Source organism: Chiloscyllium plagiosum, unplaced genomic scaffold, assembly GCF_037043375.1.
Source record: "Chiloscyllium plagiosum isolate Xiang-an unplaced genomic scaffold, Cpla_swu_hap1 HiC_scaffold_12, whole genome shotgun sequence".
Taxonomy (NCBI): domain Eukaryota; kingdom Metazoa; phylum Chordata; class Chondrichthyes; order Orectolobiformes; family Hemiscylliidae; genus Chiloscyllium; species Chiloscyllium plagiosum.
Genome location: NW_028270150.1, coordinates 88,682,985 through 88,710,982, shown reverse-complemented (window position 1 = coordinate 88,710,982; position 27,998 = coordinate 88,682,985). Strand labels below are relative to the sequence as shown.

At 42.0% G+C, this 27,998-nt stretch overlaps 1 protein-coding gene across 2 annotated transcripts in view; it reads right to left on the bottom strand.

Moving 5' to 3' along the window:
* LOC122554936 (5-hydroxytryptamine receptor 2A-like) overlaps positions 1-27,300 on the bottom strand; it is a 619,268-nt gene extending 591,968 nt beyond the window's left edge. For both annotated transcript variants that reach the window (XM_087993034.1, XM_087993033.1), the window contains exon 1: positions 26,934-27,300. The gene's annotated coding sequence lies outside the window, so the exon portion shown is untranslated. The remainder of the gene's footprint in view (positions 1-26,933) is intronic.
* Between the last annotated feature and the right edge of the window lie 698 nt (positions 27,301-27,998).

Genomic DNA, 27,998 nt, shown 5'->3' with positions numbered 1-27,998 from the left:
ACTGCACTGGGCTACAATACACTCTAGTTATCTACTGCACTGGGCTAGAATGCACTATAGTTATCTACTGCACTAGGCTACAATACACTATAGTTATCTGCTGCACTGGGCTACAATACACTCTCGTTATCTGCTGCACTAGGTTACAATGCACTATAGTTATCTGCTGCACTGGGCTAGAATGCACTATAGTTATCTGCTGCACTAGGCTACAATAAACTATAGTTATCTGCTGCACTGGGCTACAATACATTCTCATTCTCTGCTCCGCTAGGTTACAATGCACTATAGTTATCTGCTGCACTGGGCTACACTGCACTATAGTTATCTGCTGCACTGGGCTAGAATGCACGATAGTTATCTGCTGCACTAGGCTACACTGCACGATAGTTATCTACTGCACTGGGCTACAATGCACTATAGTTATCTGCTGCACTAGGTTACAATGCACTATAGTTATCTGCTGCACTGGGCTACACTGCACTATAGTTATCTACTGCACGAGGCTACACTGCACTATAGTTATCTGATGCACTTGGCGACAATTCACTATAGTTATCTGTTGCACTAAATGACAATGCACTATAGTTATCTACTGCACTAGGCTACACTGCACTATAGTTATCTGCTGCACTGGGCTACAATGCACTATAGTTATCTGCTGCACTAGGCTACAATACACTATAGTTATCTGCTGCACTGGGCTACAATACACTCTCATTATCTGCTGCGCTAGGTTACAATGCACTATAGTTATCTGCTGCACTGGGCTACACTGCACTATAGTTATCTGCTGCACTGGGCTAGAATGCACGATAGTTATCTGCTGCACTAGGCTACACTGCACGATAGTTATCTACTGCACTGGGCTACAATGCACTATAGTTATCTGCTGCACTAGGTTACAATGCACTATAGTTATCTGCTGCACTGGGCTACACTGCACTATAGTTATCTACTGCACGAGGCTACACTGCACTATAGTTATCTGATGCACTTGGCGACAATTCACTATAGTTATCTGTTGCACTAGATGACAATGCACTATAGTTATCTACTGCACTAGGCTACACTGCACTATACTTATCTGCTGCACTGGGCTACAATGCACTATAGTTATCTGCTGCACTAGGCTACAATACACTATAGTTATCTGCTGCACTGGGCTACAATACACTCTCGTTATCTGCTGCACTAGGTTACAATGCACTATAGTTATCTACTGCACTGGGCTACAATGCACTATAGTTACCTGCTGCACTGGGCTAGAATGCACTATAGTTATCTACTGCACTAGGCTACACTGCACTATAGTTATCTGATGCACTTGGCGACAATTCACTATAGTTATCTGTTGCACTAGATGACAATGCACTATAGTTATCTGCTGCACTGGGCTACACTGCACTATAGTTATCTGCTGCACTGGGCTAGAATGCACTATAGTTATCTACTGCACTAGGCTACACTGCACTATAGTTATCTGATGCACTTGGCGACAATTCACTATAGTTATCTGTTGCACTAGATGACAATGCACTATAGTTATCTGTTGCACTAGGCTACAATGCACTATAGTTATTTACTGTACTGGGCTACAATGCACTGTAGTTATCTGCTGCACAAGGTTAAAATGCACTCTAGTTATCTACTGCACTGGGCTACAATACACTCTAGTTATCTACTGCACTGGGCTAGAATGCACTATAGTTATCTGCTGCACTAGGCTACAATACACTATAGTTATCTGCTGCACTGGGCTACAATACACTCTCGTTATCTGCTGCACTAGGTTACAATGCACTATAGTTATCTACTGCACTGGGCTACAATGCACTATAGTTATCTGCTGCACGAGGTCACAATGCACTATAGTTATTTACTGTACTGGGCTACAATGCACTATAGTTATCTGCTGCACAAGGTTAAAATGCACTATAGTTATCTACTGCACTGGGCTACAATACACTCTAGATATCTACTGCACTGGGCTAGAATGCACTATAGTTATCTGCTGCACTGGGTTACAATGCACTGTAGTTATCTGCTGCACTAGGTTACAATGCACTATAGTTATCTGTTGCACGAGGCTACAATGCACTATAGTTATTTACTGTACTGGGCTACAATGCACTAAAGTTATCTGCTGCACAAGGTTAAAATGCACTATAGTTATCTGCTGGACTGGGCTACAATGCACTATACTTATCTGCCGCACGAGGCTACAATGCACTATAGTTATCTACTGCACGAGGCTACAATACATTATAGTTATCTGCTGCACTAGGCTACAATGCACTATAGTTATCTGTTGCACTGGGCTAGAATGCACTATAGTTATCTACTGCACGAGGCTACAATACATTATAGTTATCTGCTGTGCTAGGCTACAATGCACTATAGTTATCTGTTGCACTCGGCTACAATGCAGTATAGTAATCTACTGCACTGGGCTAGAATACACTATAGTTATCTACTGCACTTGGCTACAATACACTATAGTTATCTGCTGCACGAGGCTACAATGCAGTATAGTAATCTACTGCACTGGGCTACAATGCACTATAGTCATTTGATGCACGAGGCTACAATGCACTATCGTTATCTGCTGCACGTGGCTACAATGCACTATAGTTATCTGCTGCACTAGGCTAGAATGCACTACAGTTATCTGCTGCACTAGGTTACAATGCACTATAGTTATCTACTGCACTGGGCTACAATGCACTATAGTTATCTGATGCACTAAGCTACAATGCACTACAGTTATCTACTGCACTGGGCTACAATGCACTATACTTATCTACTGCACTGTGCTACAATGCGCTATAGTTATCTGATGCACTAAGCTACAATGCACTACAGTTATCTGCTGCACTAGGTTACAATGCACTATAGTTATCTACTGCACTGGGCTACAATGCACTATAGTTATCTGATGCACTAAGCTACAATGCACTACAGTTATCTACTGCACTGGGCTACAATGCACTATAGCCATCTGCTGCACAAGGCTACAATGCACTATAGTTATCTACTACACTGGGCTACAATACACTATAGTTATCTGCTGCACTGGGCTACAATACACTATAATTATCTGCTGCACTAGGTTACAATGCACTATAGTTATCTACTGCACTAGGCTACAATGCACTAAAGTTTTCTGATGCACTGGGCTACAATACACTATAGTTATCTACTGGACTGGGCTACAATACTCTATAGTTATCTGCTGCACGTGGCTACAATGCACTACACTTATCTACTGCACTAGTCTACAATACACAATAGTTATCAACTGCACTAGGCTACAATACACTTTAGTTATCTGCTGCACTGGGCTACAATACACTATAGTTATCTACTGCACTAGACAACAATACACGATAGTTACCTACTGCACTGGGCTACAATACACAAGAGTTACCTGCTGCACTGGGCTACAATACACTATAGTTATCTGCTGCACTAGGCTACAATACACTATAGTTATCTGCTGCACTGGGCTACAATACACTCTCGTTATCTGCTGCACTAGGTTACAATGCACTATAGTTATCTACTGCACTGGGCTACAATGCACTATAGTTACCTCCTGCACTGGGCTAGAATGCACTATAGTTATCTACTGCACTAGGCTACACTGCACTATAGTTATCTGATGCACTTGGCGACAATTCACTATAGTTATCTGTTGCACTAGGTTACAATGCACTATAGTTATTTACTGTACTGGGCTACAATGCACTATAGTTATCTGCTGCACAAGGTTAAAATGCACTATAGTTATCTACTGCACTGGGCTACAATACACTCTAGTTATCTACTGCACTGGGCTAGAATGCACTATAGTTATCTGCTGCACTAGGCTACAATACACTATAGTTATCTGCTACACTGGGCTACAATACACTCTCGTTATCTGCTGCACTAGGTTACAATGCTCTATAGTTATCTGCTGCACTGGGCTACAATGCACTATAGTTATCTGCTGCACTAGGTTACAATGCACTATAGTTATTTACTGTACTGGGCTACAATGAACTATATTTATCTGCTGCACAAGGTTAAAATGCACTATAGTTATCTACTGCACTGGGCTACAATACACTCTAGTTATCTACTGCACTGGGCTAGAATGCACTATAGTTATCTACTGCACTAGGCTACAATACACTATAGTTATCTGCTGCACTGGGCTACAATACACTCTCGTTATCTGCTGCACTAGGTTACAATGCACTATAGTTATCTGCTGCACTGGGCTAGAATGCACTATAGTTATCTGCTGCACTAGGCTACAATAAACTATAGTTATCTGCTGCACTGGGCTACAATACACTCTCATTATCTGCTCCGCTAGGTTACAATGCACTATAGTTATCTGCTGCACTGGGCTACACTGCACTATAGTTATCTGCTGCACTGGGCTAGAATGCACGATAGTTATCTGCTGCACTAGGCTACACTGCACGATAGTTATCTACTGCACTGGGCTACAATGCACTATAGTTATCTGCTGCACTAGGTTACAATGCACTATAGTTATCTGCTGCACTGGGCTACACTGCACTATAGTTATCTACTGCACGAGGCTACACTGCACTATAGTTATCTGCTGCACTGGGCTAGAATGCACTATAGTTATCTACTGCACTAGGCTACACTGCACTATAGTTATCTGATGCACTTGGCGACAATTCACTATAGTTATCTGTTGCACTAGATGACAATGCACTATAGTTATCTGTTGCACTAGGCTACAATGCACTATAGTTATTTACTGTACTGGGCTACAATGCACTGTAGTTATCTGCTGCACAAGGTTAAAATGCACTCTAGTTATCTACTGCACTGGGCTACAATACACTCTAGTTATCTACTGCACTGGGCTAGAATGCACTATAGTTATCTGCTGCACTAGGCTACAATACACTATAGTTATCTGCTGCACTGGGCTACAATACACTCTCGTTATCTGCTGCACTAGGTTACAATGCACTATAGTTATCTACTGCACTGGGCTACAATGCACTATAGTTATCTGCTGCACGAGGTCACAATGCACTATAGTTATTTACTGTACTGGGCTACAATGCACTATAGTTATCTGCTGCACAAGGTTAAAATGCACTATAGTTATCTACTGCACTGGGCTACAATACACTCTAGATATCTACTGCACTGGGCTAGAATGCACTATAGTTATCTGCTGCACTGGGTTACAATGCACTGTAGTTATCTGCTGCACTAGGTTACAATGCACTATAGTTATCTGTTGCACGAGGCTACAATGCACTATAGTTATTTACTGTACTGGGCTACAATGCACTAAAGTTATCTGCTGCACAAGGTTAAAATGCACTATAGTTATCTGCTGGACTGGGCTACAATGCACTATACTTATCTGCCGCACGAGGCTACAATGCACTATAGTTATCTACTGCACGAGGCTACAATACATTATAGTTATCTGCTGCACTAGGCTACAATGCACTATAGTTATCTGTTGCACTGGGCTAGAATGCACTATAGTTATCTACTGCACGAGGCTACAATACATTATAGTTATCTGCTGTGCTAGGCTACAATGCACTATAGTTATCTGTTGCACTCGGCTACAATGCACTATAGTTATCAGCTGCACTGGGCTAGAATACACTATAGTTATCTACTGCACTTGGCTACAATACACTATAGTTATCTGCTGCACGAGGCTACAATGCAGTATAGTAATCTACTGCACTGGGCTACAATGCACTATAGTCATTTGATGCACGAGGCTACAATGCACTATCGTTATCTGCTGCACGTGGCTACAATGCACTATAGTTATCTGCTGCACTAGGCTAGAATGCACTACAGTTATCTGCTGCACTAGGTTACAATGCACTATAGTTATCTACTGCACTGGGCTACAATGCACTATAGTTATCTGATGCACTAAGCTACAATGCACTACAGTTATCTACTGCACTGGGCTACAATGCACTATACTTATCTACTGCACTGTGCTACAATGCGCTATAGTTATCTGATGCACTAAGCTACAATGCACTACAGTTATCTGCTGCACTAGGTTACAATGCACTATAGTTATCTACTGCACTGGGCTACAATGCACTATAGTTATCTGATGCACTAAGCTACAATGCACTACAGTTATCTACTGCACTGGGCTACAATGCACTATAGCCATCTGCTGCACAAGGCTACAATGCACTATAGTTATCTACTACACTGGGCTACAATACACTATAGTTATCTGCTGCACTGGGCTACAATACACTATAATTATCTGCTGCACTAGGTTACAATGCACTATAGTTATCTACTGCACTAGGCTACAATGCACTAAAGTTTTCTGATGCACTGGGCTACAATACACTATAGTTATCTACTGGACTGGGCTACAATACTCTATAGTTATCTGCTGCACGTGGCTACAATGCACTACACTTATCTACTGCACTAGTCTACAATACACAATAGTTATCAACTGCACTAGGCTACAATACACTTTAGTTATCTGCTGCACTGGGCTACAATACACTATAGTTATCTACTGCACTAGACAACAATACACGATAGTTACCTACTGCACTGGGCTACAATACACAAGAGTTACCTGCTGCACTGGGCTACAATACACTATAGTTATCTGCTGCACTAGGCTACAATACACTATAGTTATCTGCTGCACTGGGCTACAATACACTCTCGTTATCTGCTGCACTAGGTTACAATGCACTATAGTTATCTACTGCACTGGGCTACAATGCACTATAGTTACCTGCTGCACTGGGCTAGAATGCACTATAGTTATCTACTGCACTAGGCTACACTGCACTATAGTTATCTGATGCACTTGGCGACAATTCACTATAGTTATCTGTTGCACTAGGTTACAATGCACTATAGTTATTTACTGTACTGGGCTACAATGCACTATAGTTATCTGCTGCACAAGGTTAAAATGCACTATAGTTATCTACTGCACTGGGCTACAATACACTCTAGTTATCTACTGCACTGGGCTAGAATGCACTATAGTTATCTGCTGCACTAGGCTACAATACACTATAGTTATCTGCTACACTGGGCTACAATACACTCTCGTTATCTGCTGCACTAGGTTACAATGCTCTATAGTTATCTGCTGCACTGGGCTACAATGCACTATAGTTATCTGCTGCACTAGGTTACAATGCACTATAGTTATTTACTGTACTGGGCTACAATGAACTATATTTATCTGCTGCACAAGGTTAAAATGCACTATAGTTATCTACTGCACTGGGCTACAATACACTCTAGTTATCTACTGCACTGGGCTAGAATGCACTATAGTTATCTACTGCACTAGGCTACAATACACTATAGTTATCTGCTGCACTGGGCTACAATACACTCTCGTTATCTGCTGCACTAGGTTACAATGCACTATAGTTATCTGCTGCACTGGGCTAGAATGCACTATAGTTATCTGCTGCACTAGGCTACAATAAACTATAGTTATCTGCTGCACTGGGCTACAATACACTCTCATTATCTGCTCCGCTAGGTTACAATGCACTATAGTTATCTGCTGCACTGGGCTACACTGCACTATAGTTATCTGCTGCACTGGGCTAGAATGCACGATAGTTATCTGCTGCACTAGGCTACACTGCACGATAGTTATCTACTGCACTGGGCTACAATGCACTATAGTTATCTGCTGCACTAGGTTACAATGCACTATAGTTATCTGCTGCACTGGGCTACACTGCACTATAGTTATCTACTGCACGAGGCTACACTGCACTATAGTTATCTGATGCACTTGGCGACAATTCACTATAGTTATCTGTTGCACTAGATGACAATGCACTATAGTTATCTACTGCACTAGGCTACACTGCACTATACTTATCTGCTGCACTGGGCTACAATGCACTATAGTTATCTGCTGCACTAGGCTACAATACACTATAGTTATCTGCTGCACTGGGCTACAATACACTCTCGTTATCTGCTGCACTAGGTTACAATGCACTATAGTTATCTACTGCACTGGGCTACAATGCACTATAGTTATCTGCTGCACTGGGCTAGAATGCACTATAGTTATCTACTGCACTAGGCTACACTGCACTATAGTTATCTGATGCACTTGGCGACAATTCACTATAGTTATCTGTTGCACTAGATGACAATGCACTATAGTTATCTGCTGCACTGGGCTACACTGCACTATAGTTATCTGCTGCACTGGGCTAGAATGCACTATAGTTATCTACTGCACTAGGCTACACTGCACTATAGTTATCTGATGCACTTGGCGACAATTCACTATAGTTATCTGTTGCACTAGATGACAATGCACTATAGTTATCTGTTGCACTAGGCTACAATGCACTATAGTTATTTACTGTACTGGGCTACAATGCACTGTAGTTATCTGCTGCACAAGGTTAAAATGCACTCTAGTTATCTACTGCACTGGGCTACAATACACTCTAGTTATCTACTGCACTGGGCTAGAATGCACTATAGTTATCTGCTGCACTAGGCTACAATACACTATAGTTATCTGCTGCACTGGGCTACAATACACTCTCGTTATCTGCTGCACTAGGTTACAATGCACTATAGTTATCTACTGCACTGGGCTACAATGCACTATAGTTATCTGCTGCACGAGGTCACAATGCACTATAGTTATTTACTGTACTGGGCTACAATGCACTATAGTTATCTGCTGCACAAGGTTAAAATGCACTATAGTTATCTACTGCACTGGGCTACAATACACTCTAGATATCTACTGCACTGGGCTAGAATGCACTATAGTTATCTGCTGCACTGGGTTACAATGCACTGTAGTTATCTGCTGCACTAGGTTACAATGCACTATAGTTATCTGTTGCACGAGGCTACAATGCACTATAGTTATTTACTGTACTGGGCTACAATGCACTAAAGTTATCTGCTGCACAAGGTTAAAATGCACTATAGTTATCTGCTGGACTGGGCTACAATGCACTATACTTATCTGCCGCACGAGGCTACAATGCACTATAGTTATCTACTGCACGAGGCTACAATACATTATAGTTATCTGCTGCACTAGGCTACAATGCACTATAGTTATCTGTTGCACTGGGCTAGAATGCACTATAGTTATCTACTGCACGAGGCTACAATACATTATAGTTATCCGCTGTGCTAGGCTACAATGCACTATAGTTATACGTTGCACTCGGCTACAATGCACTATAGTTATCAGCTGCACTGGGCTAGAATACACTATAGTTATCTACTGCACTTGGCTACAATACACTATAGTTATCTGCTGCACGAGGCTACAATGCAGTATAGTAATCTACTGCACTGGGCTACAATGCACTATAGTCATTTGATGCACGAGGCTACAATGCACTATCGTTATCTGCTGCACGTGGCTACAATGCACTATAGTTATCTGCTGCACTAGGCTAGAATGCACTACAGTTATCTGCTGCACTAGGTTACAATGCACTATAGTTATCTACTGCACTGGGCTACAATGCACTATAGTTATCTGATGCACTAAGCTACAATGCACTACAGTTATCTACTGCACTGGGCTACAATGCACTATACTTATCTACTGCACTGTGCTACAATGCGCTATAGTTATCTGATGCACTAAGCTACAATGCACTACAGTTATCTGCTGCACTAGGTTACAATGCACTATAGTTATCTACTGCACTGGGCTACAATGCACTATAGTTATCTGATGCACTAAGCTACAATGCACTACAGTTATCTACTGCACTGGGCTACAATGCACTATAGCCATCTGCTGCACAAGGCTACAATGCACTATAGTTATCTACTACACTGGGCTACAATACACTATAGTTATCTGCTGCACTGGGCTACAATACACTATAATTATCTGCTGCACTAGGTTACAATGCACTATAGTTATCTACTGCACTAGGCTACAATGCACTAAAGTTTTCTGATGCACTGGGCTACAATACACTATAGTTATCTACTGGACTGGGCTACAATACTCTATAGTTATCTGCTGCACGTGGCTACAATGCACTACACTTATCTACTGCACTAGTCTACAATACACAATAGTTATCAACTGCACTAGGCTACAATACACTTTAGTTATCTGCTGCACTGGGCTACAATACACTATAGTTATCTACTGCACTAGACAACAATACACGATAGTTACCTACTGCACTGGGCTACAATACACAAGAGTTACCTGCTGCACTGGGCTACAATACACTATAGTTATCTGCTGCACTAGGCTACAATACACTATAGTTATCTGCTGCACTGGGCTACAATACACTCTCGTTATCTGCTGCACTAGGTTACAATGCACTATAGTTATCTACTGCACTGGGCTACAATGCACTATAGTTACCTGCTGCACTGGGCTAGAATGCACTATAGTTATCTACTGCACTAGGCTACACTGCACTATAGTTATCTGATGCACTTGGCGACAATTCACTATAGTTATCTGTTGCACTAGGTTACAATGCACTATAGTTATTTACTGTACTGGGCTACAATGCACTATAGTTATCTGCTGCACAAGGTTAAAATGCACTATAGTTATCTACTGCACTGGGCTACAATACACTCTAGTTATCTACTGCACTGGGCTAGAATGCACTATAGTTATCTGCTGCACTAGGCTACAATACACTATAGTTATCTGCTACACTGGGCTACAATACACTCTCGTTATCTGCTGCACTAGGTTACAATGCTCTATAGTTATCTGCTGCACTGGGCTACAATGCACTATAGTTATCTGCTGCACTAGGTTACAATGCACTATAGTTATTTACTGTACTGGGCTACAATGAACTATATTTATCTGCTGCACAAGGTTAAAATGCACTATAGTTATCTACTGCACTGGGCTACAATACACTCTAGTTATCTACTGCACTGGGCTAGAATGCACTATAGTTATCTGCTGCACTAGGCTACAATAAACTATAGTTATCTGCTGCACTGGGCTACAATACACTCTCATTATCTGCTGCGCTAGGTTACAATGCACTATAGTTATCTGCTGCACTGGGCTACACTGCACTATAGTTATCTGCTGCACTGGGCTAGAATGCACGATAGTTATCTGCTGCACTAGGCTACACTGCACGATAGTTATCTACTGCACTGGGCTACAATGCACTATAGTTATCTGCTGCACTAGGTTACAATGCACTATAGTTATCTGCTGCACTGGGCTACACTGCACTATAGTTATCTACTGCACGAGGCTACACTGCACTATAGTTATCTGATGCACTTGGCGACAATTCACTATAGTTATCTGTTGCACTAGATGACAATGCACTATAGTTATCTACTGCACTAGGCTACACTGCACTATAGTTATCTGCTGCACTGGGCTACAATGCACTATAGTTATCTGCTGCACTAGGCTACAATACACTATAGTTATCTGCTGCACTGGGCTACAATACACTCTCGTTATCTGCTGCACTAGGTTACAATGCACTATAGTTATCTACTGCACTGGGCTACAATGCACTATAGTTACCTGCTGCACTGGGCTAGAATGCACTATAGTTATCTACTGCACTAGGCTACACTGCACTATAGTTATCTGATGCACTTGGCGACAATTCACTATAGTTATCTGTTGCACTAGATGACAATGCACTATAGTTATCTGCTGCACTGGGCTACACTGCACTATAGTTATCTGCTGCACTGGGCTAGAATGCACTATAGTTATCTACTGCACTAGGCTACACTGCACTATAGTTATCTGCTGTACTGGGCTACAATGTACTGTAGTTATCTGCTGCACAAGGTTAAAATGCACTCTAGTTATCTACTGCACTGGGCTACAATACACTCTAGTTATCTACTGCACTGGGCTAGAATGCACTATAGTTATCTGCTGCACTAGGCTACAATACACTATAGTTATCTGCTGCACTGGGCTACAATACACTCTCGTTATCTGCTGCACTAGGTTACAATGCACTATAGTTATCTACTGCACTGGGCTACAATGCACTATAGTTATCTGCTACACGAGGTCACAATGCACTATAGTTATTTACTGTACTGGGCTACAATGCACTATAGTTATCTGCTGCACAAGGTTAAAATGCACTATAGTTATCTACTGCACTGGGCTACAATACACTCTAGATATCTACTGCACTGGGCTAGAATGCACTATAGTTATCTGCTGCACTGGGTTACAATGCACTGTAGTTATCTGCTGCACTAGGTTACAATGCACTATAGTTATCTGTTGCACGAGGCTACAATGCACTATAGTTATTTACTGTACTGGGCTACAATGCACTAAAGTTATCTGCTGCACAAGGTTAAAATGCACTATAGTTATCTGCTGGAATGGGCTACAATGCACTATACTTATCTGCCGCACGAGGCTACAATGCACTATAGTTATCTACTGCACGAGGCTACAATACATTATAGTTATCTGCTGTGCTAGGCTACAATGCACTATAGTTATCTGTTGCACTCGGCTACAATGCACTATAGTTATCAGCTGCACTGGGCTAGAATACACTATAGTTATCTACTGCACTTGGCTACAATACACTATAGTTATCTGCTGCACGAGGCTACAATGCAGTATAGTAATCTACTGCACTGGGCTACAATGCACTATAGTCATTTGATGCACGAGGCTACAATGCACTATCGTTATCTGCTGCACGTGGCTACAATGCACTATAGTTATCTGCTGCACTAGGCTAGAATGCACTACAGTTATCTGCTGCACTAGGTTACAATGCACTATAGTTATCTACTGCACTGGGCTACAATGCACTATAGTTATCTGATGCACTAAGCTACAATGCACTACAGTTATCTACTGCACTGGGCTACAATGCACTATACTTATCTACTGCACTGTGCTACAATGCGCTATAGTTATCTGATGCACTAAGCTACAATGCACTACAGTTATCTGCTGCACTAGGTTACAATGCACTATAGTTATCTACTGCACTGGGCTACAATGCACTATAGTTATCTGATGCACTAAGCTACAATGCATTACAGTTATCTACTGCACTGGGCTACAATGCACTATAGCCATCTGCTGCACAAGGCTACAATGCACTATAGTTATCTACTACACTGGGCTACAATACACTATAGTTATCTGCTGCACTGGGCTACAATACACTATAATTATCTGCTGCACTAGGTTACAATGCACTATAGTTATCTACTGCACTAGGCTACAATGCACTAAAGTTTTCTGATGCACTGGGCTACAATACACTATAGTTATCTACTGGACTGGGCTACAATACTCTATAGTTATCTGCTGCACGTGGCTACAATGCACTACACTTATCTACTGCACTAGTCTACAATACACAATAGTTATCAACTGCACTAGGCTACAATACACTTTAGTTATCTGCTGCACTGGGCTACAATACACTATAGTTATCTACTGCACTAGACAACAATACACGATAGTTACCTACTGCACTGGGCTACAATACACAAGAGTTACCTGCTGCACTGGGCTACAATACACTATAGTTATCTACTGCACTAGGCTACAATACTCTATAGTTATCTGCTGCACTGGGCTACAATACACTATAGGTATCTGCTGCACTGGGCTACAATACACTATAGATATCTACTGCACTAGGCTACAATACACTACAGTTATCTGCTGCACTGGGCTACAATACACTATAGTTATGTACTGCACTCAGCTACAATACACTATAGTTATCTGCTGCACTAGGTTACAATGCACTATAGTTATCTGCTGCACTAGGCTACAATACACTATAGTTATCTGCTGCGCTGGGCTACAATACACTCTCGTTATCTGCTGCACTCGGTTACAATGCACTATAGTTATCTACTGCACAAGGCTACAATGCACTATAGTTATCTGCTGCACTAGGTTACAATGCACTATAGTTATCTGTTGCACTAGGCTACAATGCACTATAGTTATTTACTGTCCTGGGCTACAATGCACTATAGTTATCTGCTGCACAAGGTTAAAATGCACTATAGTTATCTACTGCACTGGGCTACAATACACTCTAATTATCTACTGCACTATGCTAGAATGCACTATAGTTATCTGCTGCACTAGGCTACAATACACTATAGTTATCTGCTGCACTAGGCTACAATACACTCTCGTTATCTGCTGCACTAGGTTACAATGCACTATAGTTATCTACTGCACTGGGCTACAATGCACTATAGTTATCTGCTGCACTAGGTTACAATGCACTATAGTTATTTACTGTACTGGGCTACAATGCACTATAGTTATCTGCTGCACAAGGTTAAAATGCACTATAGTTATCTACTGCACTGGGCTACAATACACTATAGTTATCTACTGCACTGGGCTAGAATGCACTATAGTTATCTGCTGCACTAGGCTACAATACACTATAGTTATCTGCTGCACTGGGCTACAATACACTCTCGTTATCTGCTGCACTAGGTTACAATGCACTATAGTTATCTACTGCACTGGGCTACAATGCACTATAGTTATCTGCTGCACTAGGTTAAAATGCACTATAGTTATCTGCTGCACTGGGCTACACTGCACTATAGTTATCTGCTGCACTGGGCTAGAATGCACTATAGTTATCTGCTGCACTAGGCTACAATACACTCTCGTTATCTGCTGCACTAGGCTACAATACACTATAGTTATCTGCTGCACTGGGCTACAATACACTCTCGTTATCTGCTGCACTAGGTTACAATGCACTATAGTTATCTACTGCACTGGGCTACAATGCACTATAGTTATCTGCTGCACGAGGTCACAATGCACTATAGTTATTTACTGTACTGGGCTACAATGCACTATAGTTATCTGCTGCACAAGGTTAAAATGCACTATAGTTATCTACTGCACTGGGCTACAATACACTGTAGTTATCTACTGCACTGGGCTAGAATGCACTATAGTTATCTGCTGCACTAGGCTAGAATGCACTATCGTTATCTGCTGCACTAGGCTACAATACACTATAGTTATCTGCTGCACTGGGCTACAACACACTCTCGTTATCTGCTGCACTAGGTTACAATGCACTATAGTTATCTACTGCACTGGGCGACAATGCACTATAGTTATCAGCTGCACTAGGTTACAATGCACTATAGTTATCTACTGCACTGGGCTACAATGCACTATAGTTATCTGCTGCACTGGGCTACACTGCACTATAGTTATCTGCTGCACTAGGCTACAATACACTATAGTTATCTGCTGCACTGGGCTACAATACACTCTCGTTATCTGCTGCACTAGGTTACAATGCACTATAGTTATCTACTGCACTGGGCTACAATGCACTATCGTTATCTGCTGCACTAGGTTACAATGCACTATAGTTATTTACTGTACTGGGCTACAATGCACTATAGTTATCTGCTGCACAAGGTTAAAATGCACTATAGTTATCTACTGCACTGGGCTACAATACACTCTAGTTATCTACTGCACTGGGCTAGAATGCACTATAGTTATCTGCTGCACTAGGCTACAATACACTATAGTTTTCTGCTGCACTGGGCTACAATACACTCTCGTTATCTGCTGCACTAGGTTACAATGCACTATAGTTATCTACTGCACTGGGCTACAATGCTCTATAGTTATCTGCTGCACTAGGTTACAATGCACTATAGTTATCTGCTGCACTGGGCTAGAATACACTATAGTTATCTACTGCACTGGGCTACACTGCACTATAGTTATCTACTGCACTGGGCTACACTGCACTATAGTTATCTGCTGCACTGGGCTAGAATGCACTATAGTTATCTACTGCACTAGGCTACAATACACTATAGTTATCTGCTGCACTGGGCTACAATACACTCTCGTTATCTGCTGCTCTAGGTTACAATGCACTATAGTTATCTACTGCAATGGGCTACAATGCACTATAGTTATCTGCTGCACTAGGTTACAATGCACTATAGTTATCTACTGCACTGGGCTACACTGCACTATAGTTATCTGCTGCACTAGGTTGCAATGCACTATAGTTATCTGCTGCACTGGGCTACACTGCACTATAGTTATCTGCTGCACTGGGCTAGAATGCACTATAGTTATCTACTGCACTAAGCTACACTGCACTATAGTTATCTGATGCACTTGGCGACAATTCACTATAGTTATCTGTTGCACTAGATGACAATGCACTATAGTTATCTACTGCACTAGGCTACACTGCACTATAGTTATCTGCTGCACTGGGCTACAATGCACTATAGTTATCTGCTGCACTAGGCTACAATACACTATCGTTATCTGCTGCACTGGGCTACAATACACTCTCGTTATCTGCTGCACTAGGTTACAATGCACTATAGTTATCTACTGCACTGGGCTACAATGCACTATAGTTACCTGCTGCACTGGGCTACAATGCACTATAGTTTTCTACTGCACTAGGCTACACTGCACTATAGTTATCTGATGCACTTGGCGACAATTCACTATAGTTATCTGTTGCACTAGATGACAATGCACTATAGTTGTCTACTGCACTGGGCTACAATGCACTATAGTTATCTACTGCACTAGGCTACAATGCACTATAGTTATCTGCTGCACTGGGCTACACTGCACTATAGTTATCTGCTGCACTGGGCTAGAATGCACTATAGTTATCTACTGCACTGGGCTACAATGTACTATAGTTATCTGATGCACTTGGCGACAATTCACTATAGTTATCTGTTGCACTAGATGACAATGCACTATAGTTATCTACTGCACTGGGCTACAATGCACTATAGTTATCTGCTGCACTAGGTTACAATGCACTATAGTTATCTGCTGCACTGCGCTACACTGCACTATAGTTATCTGCTGCACTGGGCTACAATGCACTATAGTTATCTACTGCACTGGGCTGCAATACACTATAGTTATCTGCTGCACTTGGCTACAATGCACTATAGTTATCTGCTGCACTAGGTTACAATGCACTATAGTTATTTACTGTACTGGGCTACAATGCACTGTAGTTATCTGCTGCACAAGGTTAAAATGCACTATAGTTATCTACTGCACTGGGCTGCAATACACTATAGTTATCTGCTGCACTGGGCTACAATGCACTATAGTTATCTGCTGCACTAGGCTACAATACACTATAGTTATCTGCTGCACTGGGCTGCAATACACTCTCGTTATCTGCTGCACTAGGTTACAATGCACTATAGTTATCTACTGCACTGGGCTACAATGCACTATAGTTACCTGCTGCACTGGGCTAGAATGCACTCTAGTTATCTACTGCACTAGGCTACACTGCACTATAGTTATCTGATGCACTTGGCGACAATTCACTATAGTTATCTGCTGCACTAGGTTACAATGCACTATAGTTATTTACTGTACTGGGCTACAATGCACTGTAGTTATCTGCGGCACAACGTTAAAATGCACTATAGTTATCTACTGCACTGGGCTGCAATACACTATAGTTATCTGCTGCACTGGGCTACAATGCACTATAGTTATCTGCTGCACTAGGCTACAATACACTATAGTTATCTGCTGCACTGGGCTGCAATACACTCTCGTTATCTGCTGCACTAGGTTACAATGCACTATAGTTATCTACTGCACTGGGCTACAATGCACTATAGTTACCTGCTGCACTGGGCTAGAATGCACTCTAGTTATCTACTGCACTAGGCTACACTGCACTATAGTTATCTGCTGCACTTGGCGACAATTCACTATAGTTATCTGTTGCACTAGATGACAATGCACTATAGTTATTTACTGCACTGGGCTACACTGCACTATAGTTATCTGCTGCACTGGGCTAGAATGCACTATAGTTATCTACTGCACTAGGCTACACTGCACTATAGTTATCTGATGCACTTGGCGACAATTCACTATAGTTATCTGTTGCACTAGATGACAATGCACTATAGTTATCTACTGCACTGGGCTACAATGCACTATAGTTATCTACTGCACTAGGCTACACTGCACTATAGTTATCTGATACACTTGGCATCAATTCACTATAGTTATCTGTTGCACTAGATGACAATGCACTATAGTTATCTACTGCACTGGGCTACAATACACTCTAGTTATCTACTGCACTGGGCTAGAATGCACTATAGTTATCTGCTGCACTAGGCTACAATATACTATATTTATCTGCTGCACTGGGCTACAATACACTCTCGTTATCTGCTGCACTAGGTTACAATGCACTATAGTTATCTACTGCACTGGGCTACAATGCACTATAGTTATCTGCTGCACTAGGTTACAATGCACTATAGTTATCTGCTGCACTGGGCTACACTGCACTATAGTTATCTGCTGCACTGGGCTAGAATGCACTATAGTTATCTGCTGCACTAGGCTACAATACACTCTCGTTATCTGCTGCACTAGGTTACAATGCACTATAGTTATCTACTGCCCTGGGCTACAATGCACTATAGTTATCTGCTGCACTAGGTTACAATGCACTATAGTTATCTGCTGCACTGGGCTACAATGCACTATAGTTATCTACTGCACGAGGCTACACTGCACTATAGTTATCTGATGCACTTGGCGACAATTCACTATAGTTATCTGTTGCTCTAGATGACAATGCACTATAGTTATCTACTGCACTAGGCTACACTGCATTATAGTTATCTGCTGCACTGGGCTACAATGCACTATAGTTATCTGCTGCACTAGGCTACAATACACTATCGTTATCTGCTGCACTGGGCTACAATACACTCTCGTTATCTGCTGCACTAGGTTACAATGCACTATAGTTATCTACTGCACTGGGCTACAATGCACTATAGTTACCTGCTGCACTGGGCTACAATGCACTATAGTTTTCTACTGCACTAGGCTACACTGCACTATAGTTATCTGCTGCACTGGGCTACAATGCACTATAGTTATCTGCTGCACTAGGCTACAATACACTATCGTTATCTGCTGCACTGGGCTACAATACACTCTCGTTATCTGCTGCACTAGGTTACAATGCACTATAGTTATCTACTGCACTGGGCTACAATGCACTATAGTTACCTGCTGCACTGGGCTACAATGCACTATAGTTTTCTACTGCACTAGGCTACACTGCACTATAGTTATCTGATGCACTTGGCGACAATTCACTATAGTTATCTGTTGCACTAGATGACAATGCACTATAGTTGTCTACTGCACTGGGCTACAATGCACTATAGTTATCTACTGCACTAGGCTACAATGCACTATAGTTATCTGCTGCACTGGGCTACACTGCACTATAGTTATCTGCTGCACTGGGCTAGAATGCACTATAGTTATCTACTGCACTGGGCTACAATGTACTATAGTTATCTGATGCACTTGGCGACAATTCACTATAGTTATCTGTTGCACTAGATGACAATGCACTATAGTTATCTACTGCACTGGGCTACAATGCACTATAGTTATCTGCTGCACTAGGTTACAATGCACTATAGTTATCTGCTGCACTGCGCTACACTGCACTATAGTTATCTGCTGCACTGGGCTACAATGCACTATAGTTATCTACTGCACTGGGCTGCAATACACTATAGTTATCTGCTGCACTTGGCTACAATGCACTATAGTTATCTGCTGCACTAGGTTACAATGCACTATAGTTATTTACTGTACTGGGCTACAATGCACTGTAGTTATCTGCTGCACAAGGTTAAAATGCACTATAGTTATCTACTGCACTGGGCTGCAATACACTATAGTTATCTGCTGCACTGGGCTACAATGCACTATAGTTATCTGCTGCACTAGGCTACAATACACTATAGTTATCTGCTGCACTGGGCTGCAATACACTCTCGTTATCTGCTGCACTAGGTTACAATGCACTATAGTTATCTACTGCACTGGGCTACAATGCACTATAGTTACCTGCTGCACTGGGCTAGAATGCACTCTAGTTATCTACTGCACTAGGCTACACTGCACTATAGTTATCTGATGCACTTGGCGACAATTCACTATAGTTATCTGCTGCACTAGGTTACAATGCACTATAGTTATTTACTGTACTGGGCTACAATGCACTGTAGTTATCTGCGGCACAACGTTAAAATGCACTATAGTTATCTACTGCACTGGGCTGCAATACACTATAGTTATCTGCTGCACTGGGCTACAATGCACTATAGTTATCTGCTGCACTAGGCTACAATACACTATAGTTATCTGCTGCACTGGGCTGCAATACACTCTCGTTATCTGCTGCACTAGGTTACAATGCACTATAGTTATCTACTGCACTGGGCTACAATGCACTATAGTTACCTGCTGCACTGGGCTAGAATGCACTCTAGTTATCTACTGCACTAGGCTACACTGCACTATAGTTATCTGCTGCACTTGGCGACAATTCACTATAGTTATCTGTTGCACTAGATGACAATGCACTATAGTTATTTACTGCACTGGGCTACACTGCACTATAGTTATCTGCTGCACTGGGCTAGAATGCACTATAGTTATCTACTGCACTAGGCTACACTGCACTATAGTTATCTGATGCACTTGGCGACAATTCACTATAGTTATCTGTTGCACTAGATGACAATGCACTATAGTTATCTACTGCACTGGGCTACAATGCACTATAGTTATCTACTGCACTAGGCTACACTGCACTATAGTTATCTGATACACTTGGCATCAATTCACTATAGTTATCTGTTGCACTAGATGACAATGCACTATAGTTATCTACTGCACTGGGCTACAATACACTCTAGTTATCTACTGCACTGGGCTAGAATGCACTATAGTTATCTGCTGCACTAGGCTACAATATACTATATTTATCTGCTGCACTGGGCTACAATACACTCTCGTTATCTGCTGCACTAGGTTACAATGCACTATAGTTATCTACTGCACTGGGCTACAATGCACTATAGTTATCTGCTGCACTAGGTTACAATGCACTATAGTTATCTGCTGCACTGGGCTACACTGCACTATAGTTATCTGCTGCACTGGGCTAGAATGCACTATAGTTATCTGCTGCACTAGGCTACAATACACTCTCGTTATCTGCTGCACTAGGTTACAATGCACTATAGTTATCTACTGCCCTGGGCTACAATGCACTATAGTTATCTGCTGCACTAGGTTACAATGCACTATAGTTATCTGCTGCACTGGGCTACAATGCACTATAGTTATCTACTGCACGAGGCTACACTGCACTATAGTTATCTGATGCACTTGGCGACAATTCACTATAGTTATCTGTTGCTCTAGATGACAATGCACTATAGTTATCTACTGCACTAGGCTACACTGCATTATAGTTATCTGCTGCACTGGGCTACAATGCACTATAGTTATCTGCTGCACTAGGCTACAATACACTATCGTTATCTGCTGCACTGGGCTACAATACACTCTCGTTATCTGCTGCACTAGGTTACAATGCACTATAGTTATCTACTGCACTGGGCTACAATGCACTATAGTTACCTGCTGCACTGGGCTACAATGCACTATAGTTTTCTACTGCACTAGGCTACACTGCACTATAGTTATCTGATGCACTTGGCGACAATTCACTGTAGTTATCTGTTGCACTAGATGACAATGCACTCTAGTTATCTACTGCACTTGGCGACAATTCACTATAGTTATCTGTTGCACTAGATGACAATGCACTCTCGTTATCTGCTGCACTGGGCTACACTGCACTATAGTTATCTGCTGCACTGGGCTAGAATGCACTATAGTTATCTACTGCACTAGGCTACATTGCACTATAGTTATCTGATGCACTTGGCGACAATTCACTATAGTTATCTGTTGCACTAGATGACAATGCACTATAGTTATCTTCTGCACTAGGTTACAATGCACTATAGTTATCTGCTGCACTGGGCTACACTGCACTATAGTTATCTGCTGCACTGGGCTAGAATGCACTATAGTTATCTACTGCACTGGGCTACAATCCACTATAGTTATCTACTGCACTGGGCTACAATGGACTATAGTTATCTTCTGCACTGGGCTGCAATGCCCTGTAGTTATCTTCTGCACTCAGCTACAATGCACTATAGTTATTTGTTGTACTTGGCTACAATGCCCCATTGTTATCTGCTGCACCAGGCTACAATGCACCATACTTATTTGCCGCACTTGGCTACAATACAATATAGTTATCTGATGCACTATAGTGATCTGCTGCATTTGGCTACAATGTACCATAATTATCTGCTGCACTAGGTTACAATGCACCATAGTTATCTGCTGCACTTGGCTACAATACACTATAGTTATCTGATGCACTAGGCTACTATGTACTATAGTTATCTGCTGCACTCGGCTATAATGCACTATAGTTAGCTGCTACACTAGGCTACAATGCACTATAGTTATCTGCTGCACTTGACTACAATGCACTATAGTTATCTGCTGCACTAGTCTACAATGCACTATAGTTATCTGCTGCACTGGGCTGCAATGCACTATAGTTATCTGCTGCACTAGGCTACAATGCACCATAGTTATCTGCTGCACTTGGCTACAATGCATTACAGTTATCTGATGCACTGGGCTACTATGTACCATAATTATGTGCTGCACTAGGCTACAATGCACCATAGTTATCTCCTGCACTTGGCTACAATGCATTACAGTTATCTGATGCACTGGGCTACTATTTACCATAATTATGTGCTGCACTAGGCTACAATGCACCATAGTTATTTGCTGCCGTCGGCTACTCTGTACCATGATTATCTGCTGCACTCGGCTACAATGCCCCATAGTTATCTGTTGCACTTGGCTACAATACACTATAGTTATCTGCTGCACTAGGTCACATTGCACTATAGTTATCTGCTGCACTAGGCTACAATGCACTATAGTTATCTGCTGCACTATGCTACAATGTACCATAGTTATGTGCTGTGCCAGACTACAATGCCCCATAGTTATCTGCTGCACTGGATGACAATGCACTATTTTTATCTCCTGCACCAGGCTACAATGCACTATGGTTATCTGTCGCACTAGGATACAGTGCACCATAGGTATCTGCTGCACTAGGCTACAATGCCGCATAGTTATCTGCTGCACTTGGTCACATTGCACTATAGTTATCTGCTGCACTCGGCTACTATGTACCATAATTATCTGCTGCACTAGGTTACAACGCAACATAGTTATCTGCCACATTGGACGACAATGCACTATAGTTATCTGCTGCACCAGGCTGCAATGCACTATAGGTATCTGAAGAAGGGCTCACGCCCGAAACGTCGATTCTCCTGCTCCTTGGATGCTGCCTGACCTGCTGCGCTTTTCCAGCAACACATTTTCAGCTATAGGTATCTGTTGCCTAAGGCTACAATGCACTATAGTTATCTGCTGCACTTGACTACAATGCACTATAGTTATCTACTGCACGAGGCTACAATGTACTATAGTTATCTACTGCACCAGGCTACAATGCTCCATAGTTATCTGCGGCACTAGCTACGATGCACCATAGCTATCTGCTGCTCCAGGCCATATTGCAGAGTTGGGTCTGTGATAGGTGTGGAGGAATCTGAAAGAAGTGAAATACTACTTGACCAGATCTTCGAACTGTCGCAAATGCATCTGCCCATCACAATGTTGACAGGAGTGACCATTGTGCATTCCTTGTGGGGAGGGAGACATATGCAATAAGATCTGAGACACTGTTGTTGTGTTAAATCGTAAGAAATAGGAACTGGAGACGGCAGTTCGGACCTCGAACCTGCTGCACCATTCAGTAGGACCGTGGCTGATCTGACACTCCTCACTTTGACTTTCATACCCTTTTCTGTTAACCCTTGATTCACTTGTTAAATAGGAAGGATTTCCAATACATCTATCGACTTGAAACTGAGCTGTGGGTCACCATCTGGAGCAATACTGTATTCACCCATGATTTGTAAGCTCATGACCCAGTAAATTCTCAACACTGCCGTTCACCCCCATCAAATTTAGGTATCAACCTTTGTTCAATGGCGGAGAACATGCCTGGAGTAGCACTAAGCATACTTCGCAAAAATTAGATGTCAACTTGTTGGAGCTTACTGTCTCTGAAAAGTACTCAGGTTGGAAGGAGGCGATCAGTAGTGTCCGGCAAGCATCTTTGTTGTGGCCTGAATTATTCACATTATTTATTAACAACTTGGATAAGGGCATAGAAAGTCATGTAACAGAAGGTTAGAGGCAGCATTGCAGAAAGTGTAGATGATAACATGAAATTATAAAGGGATATTCATTTGACTAAGTGAATGGGCAAAACTGTGGCAGATGGAGTTCAGTGTAAATGAGCGTGCTGTTACCAATTCTGATCTGAAAAAGGTGTCGATCAGGCTACTTTCTAGATGGCATGAAGTTGAATACAGTGGCTGTCCAAAGAGACTGAAGGGTTCAGATGCACAGATCTTTAAAATGCCACAAACAGAGACAGAAAATAATGAAGATAGCTAATGGAATGCTGACCTTTAAATCTGGATGACTAGGATACAAGAATGCAAAAGTTAGAAATCCCTGGTTAGAGCCTCTTGGATTACTGCGAGCAGATCTGGGCATCATACCTTAGGAAGGATATATTGGCCTTGGAGGGACTATAGCATAATGATACCTGATCTTCAGAGGTTTAAATTATGAGAACAGATTATAGAAATTAGGCCTGTTTTCTTTTGCATTTAGAAGGTTATGGGATGGCCTGAAAGAAGGCATTAAGAGGAAAAGACAGGGTAGATAAAGATAAACTATTTCCCATCGGTTGGGGATTCTAGAAACAGAGGAAAGCCAGACTGTTCAGGAGAGATGTTAGGAAGCACATCTCCACACAAAAGGGTGGTGGATATTTGGAACGCTCGACAGGGTGAAGAAGGCATTGAGCGCGGTTGCCTCCATTGGTCAGACCACTGAGTATCAGAGGTAGGATGTTATGCTGTGGCTGTACAGCATGTTGCTGAAGCCCCTTTTGGAGTACTGTGTACAGTTCTGGTCAACCTGCTATAGGAAGGATATTATTAAATTGGAGAGGGTTCAGAAAAGATTGACAAGCATAGAATGCAGGGTGCCAAGCATTACTCCCCATTTGAGAGCATGTGGTTGAGGATTGGAGTCGGTGAGGATGCTGGGAGACACAGCTCTTCATGTTGTTGATAATGGCGGTTGCGTCAGTGTTGGGACGGGCATGATGCAGGTGGGGCAGTGGACATAGGAGCATGGGGGCAGCAGGAGGCCAATCAGCCCCTTGATCCTGTTCTACCCTTCGTGGCTGATCTATGGCTTGATTCCATATACCTGCCTTTGTCCCATGACCCTTTGATCCTGCATCCTGCTGCTGGGAACGGGCGCTTTGAGCTTTCAGGAGAGGCTGGATAGGCGTGGAACTTAGGAGGTAGAGGTTTCCAAAATCATGAGGGATACAGAGAAGATGAATACCCTTTCCCAGGACAGGGCAGTTCAAAACTAGGGGGCATGTTTTTCAGGTGAGAGGAGAAAGATTTAAAAGGGACTTCAGGGGCAACTTTTTCATGCAGAAGGTGGTTTGTGTGTGGATTGAACTACCTGAGGAAGTGATAGATGCAGATTTGTCACAACATTTAAAAGACATTTGGACAGGTACATGAATAGGAAAGGTTTACAGGGACTGGGCTGAATGCAGGCAAGTGGGACTAGTTTAGTTTGAGAAACTTGGTCAGCATGGCATAGTTGGACCGAAAAGTCTGCTTCCTGCTGTATGACACTGTGACTCTACTGCACTGAGCTAAAATGTACTATAGACATCCACTGCACCAAGAAATGATGTACTATAGTTACCTGCTGCACTAGGTTACAATGGACTATATTTATCTGCTACACCAGGCTACATTACAGTATAGTGATCTACTGCTACATAATAGTTATCTGCTTCACTAGGTCCTTATGCAATATAGTCGTCTGCTTTATTAGCCGATTATGTACTGTAATTATCTGCTGCACAAGGCTTCAATTTACAAGTTATCTGTTGTACAATGCTATGATAGTCTATAGTTATCTGTTGTACGAGGCTACAATGTACTGTACATATCTGTTGCACTGGTCACAAGATACTACAGTTACTTGTGCACAAGGCTATGAAATGCTATAGTTATCTGTTGCATTAGGCTATGGTGTATGACATTTATCTGCTACACTCAGCAACAATTTGTGAATTTGAACTCTGGTGATCTGCCGCAGCACAAACTTCATCCTAGCATTTCTGTCTGCAGTAACTTTTTTTTTCATTTTTTTGTTTTTGTCTTCATGCACATTTTCTGTTACCACATACAGTGATAGTGCCGACTTTTTCCATAAAGTCAGATGCAGCAACAACATTCTTTTGTCACAAATTCTTTTTCCACATCCAGAAATATATGAGTGACAGATTGGTTAACACGATTGCTACAGCAGATTAATATATTCTGTTGAAACCTTTAAATGGGAAATCTTTTATTTACACCTTGGTTGATCTAGCTCTATATATGTGTGCATGAGCACTAAGTCATGCGCTGAATGTTGAAATGATTGCATTGTATTTGCTCAGTTTTTATCTTGATCTTGTTTCGACTATACACATTGATTTATGGCTCACATCTACAGTGAGAGCTGAGGAGTAGCTGTGATCAATAGAGAGAGCCATCTGTGCCACTACACAACATTACTTCCAATATACCAATACCCCTGAAACCCACACCACACTTAAGGCCATCTCCGACCAAATGGTGCTATTTATCTTAATTCACACAAGGATTAAAAATAATGCCAAATATACTTTCAATTTAAAATAAGACAAAATCCAATTTACCTGAACTGTTAAGACTTGGCAGTGTTCGGTCTGAAGTTTTGTTCACTTTGAAGGCAGGTATTTAAAAGTCATGAATTCCTCCCGACATCTTCTTTAAAGCACTCAGTTTTGCATCGCAGCTGCTCCTGAAAGTGGTATCACAGAATCCCAGTTCTTGGCATCAGGTCTCCACCAAGTAAAAGATCATTTAGAAAACATGGCATGAGTGGTATACATATGGATCTGGAGTGACAGGATAGTGTAACTCTGGGGAAAATTTCCTCGGGCTGGCTCCATAACAGAAGTTCTGAAGATTACTTACAAACGTTTCACAGCTCAATCGATACTCGCGTGTACATTTTTTCACAGATATTAACCAGATCGGCACTAAATGCACTCATACTGACACTGCTGGTGCACATTCCAATTAAACAGAATAAATCACATTACGCAGACGTTAACTATACAAACACTGAACATGCTCACAGTAACACTTTACCTCTTTTGGAATATTATGTGCAGGTCTGGTTATAGGAAGGATATTATTAAACTGGAAAGAGTTCAGAAAATATTTACCAGGATGTTACTGGGACTGGAGAGTTTGAGTTATAAGGAGAGGCTGGATAGGCTGGGACTTTTTCACTGGAGCTTAAGAGGCTGAGGGGTGACCTTATAGAGGTTTATAAAATCATGAGGAGCATAGTTAAGTTGAATGACAGGGGCTTTTTCCCTAGGGCAGGGGATTTCAAGACAAGTGGTCATGTTTTTAAGGCGAGAGGTGAAAGATTTTAAAAAGACGTGAGGGACAATTCTTTTACACAGAAAGTGGTTCGTGTGCAGAATAAATGTCCAGAGGAAGTGATGGATGAGGGTACAGTTACACCATTCAAAGAGACATTTGGACAGGTATATGAACAGGACAGGTTTGCAAGGATATGGGCCAAACACAGGCAGGTGGGACTAGTTCAGTTTGGGATTATGGTTGGCATGGTTGGATTGAAGAGTCTGTTTCCATGCTGTATGACTCTATAATGTGTGTGGGGTGGTAGAGTGAGCTAGAGGAACAGTCAGAAGCTCAGACCTCCA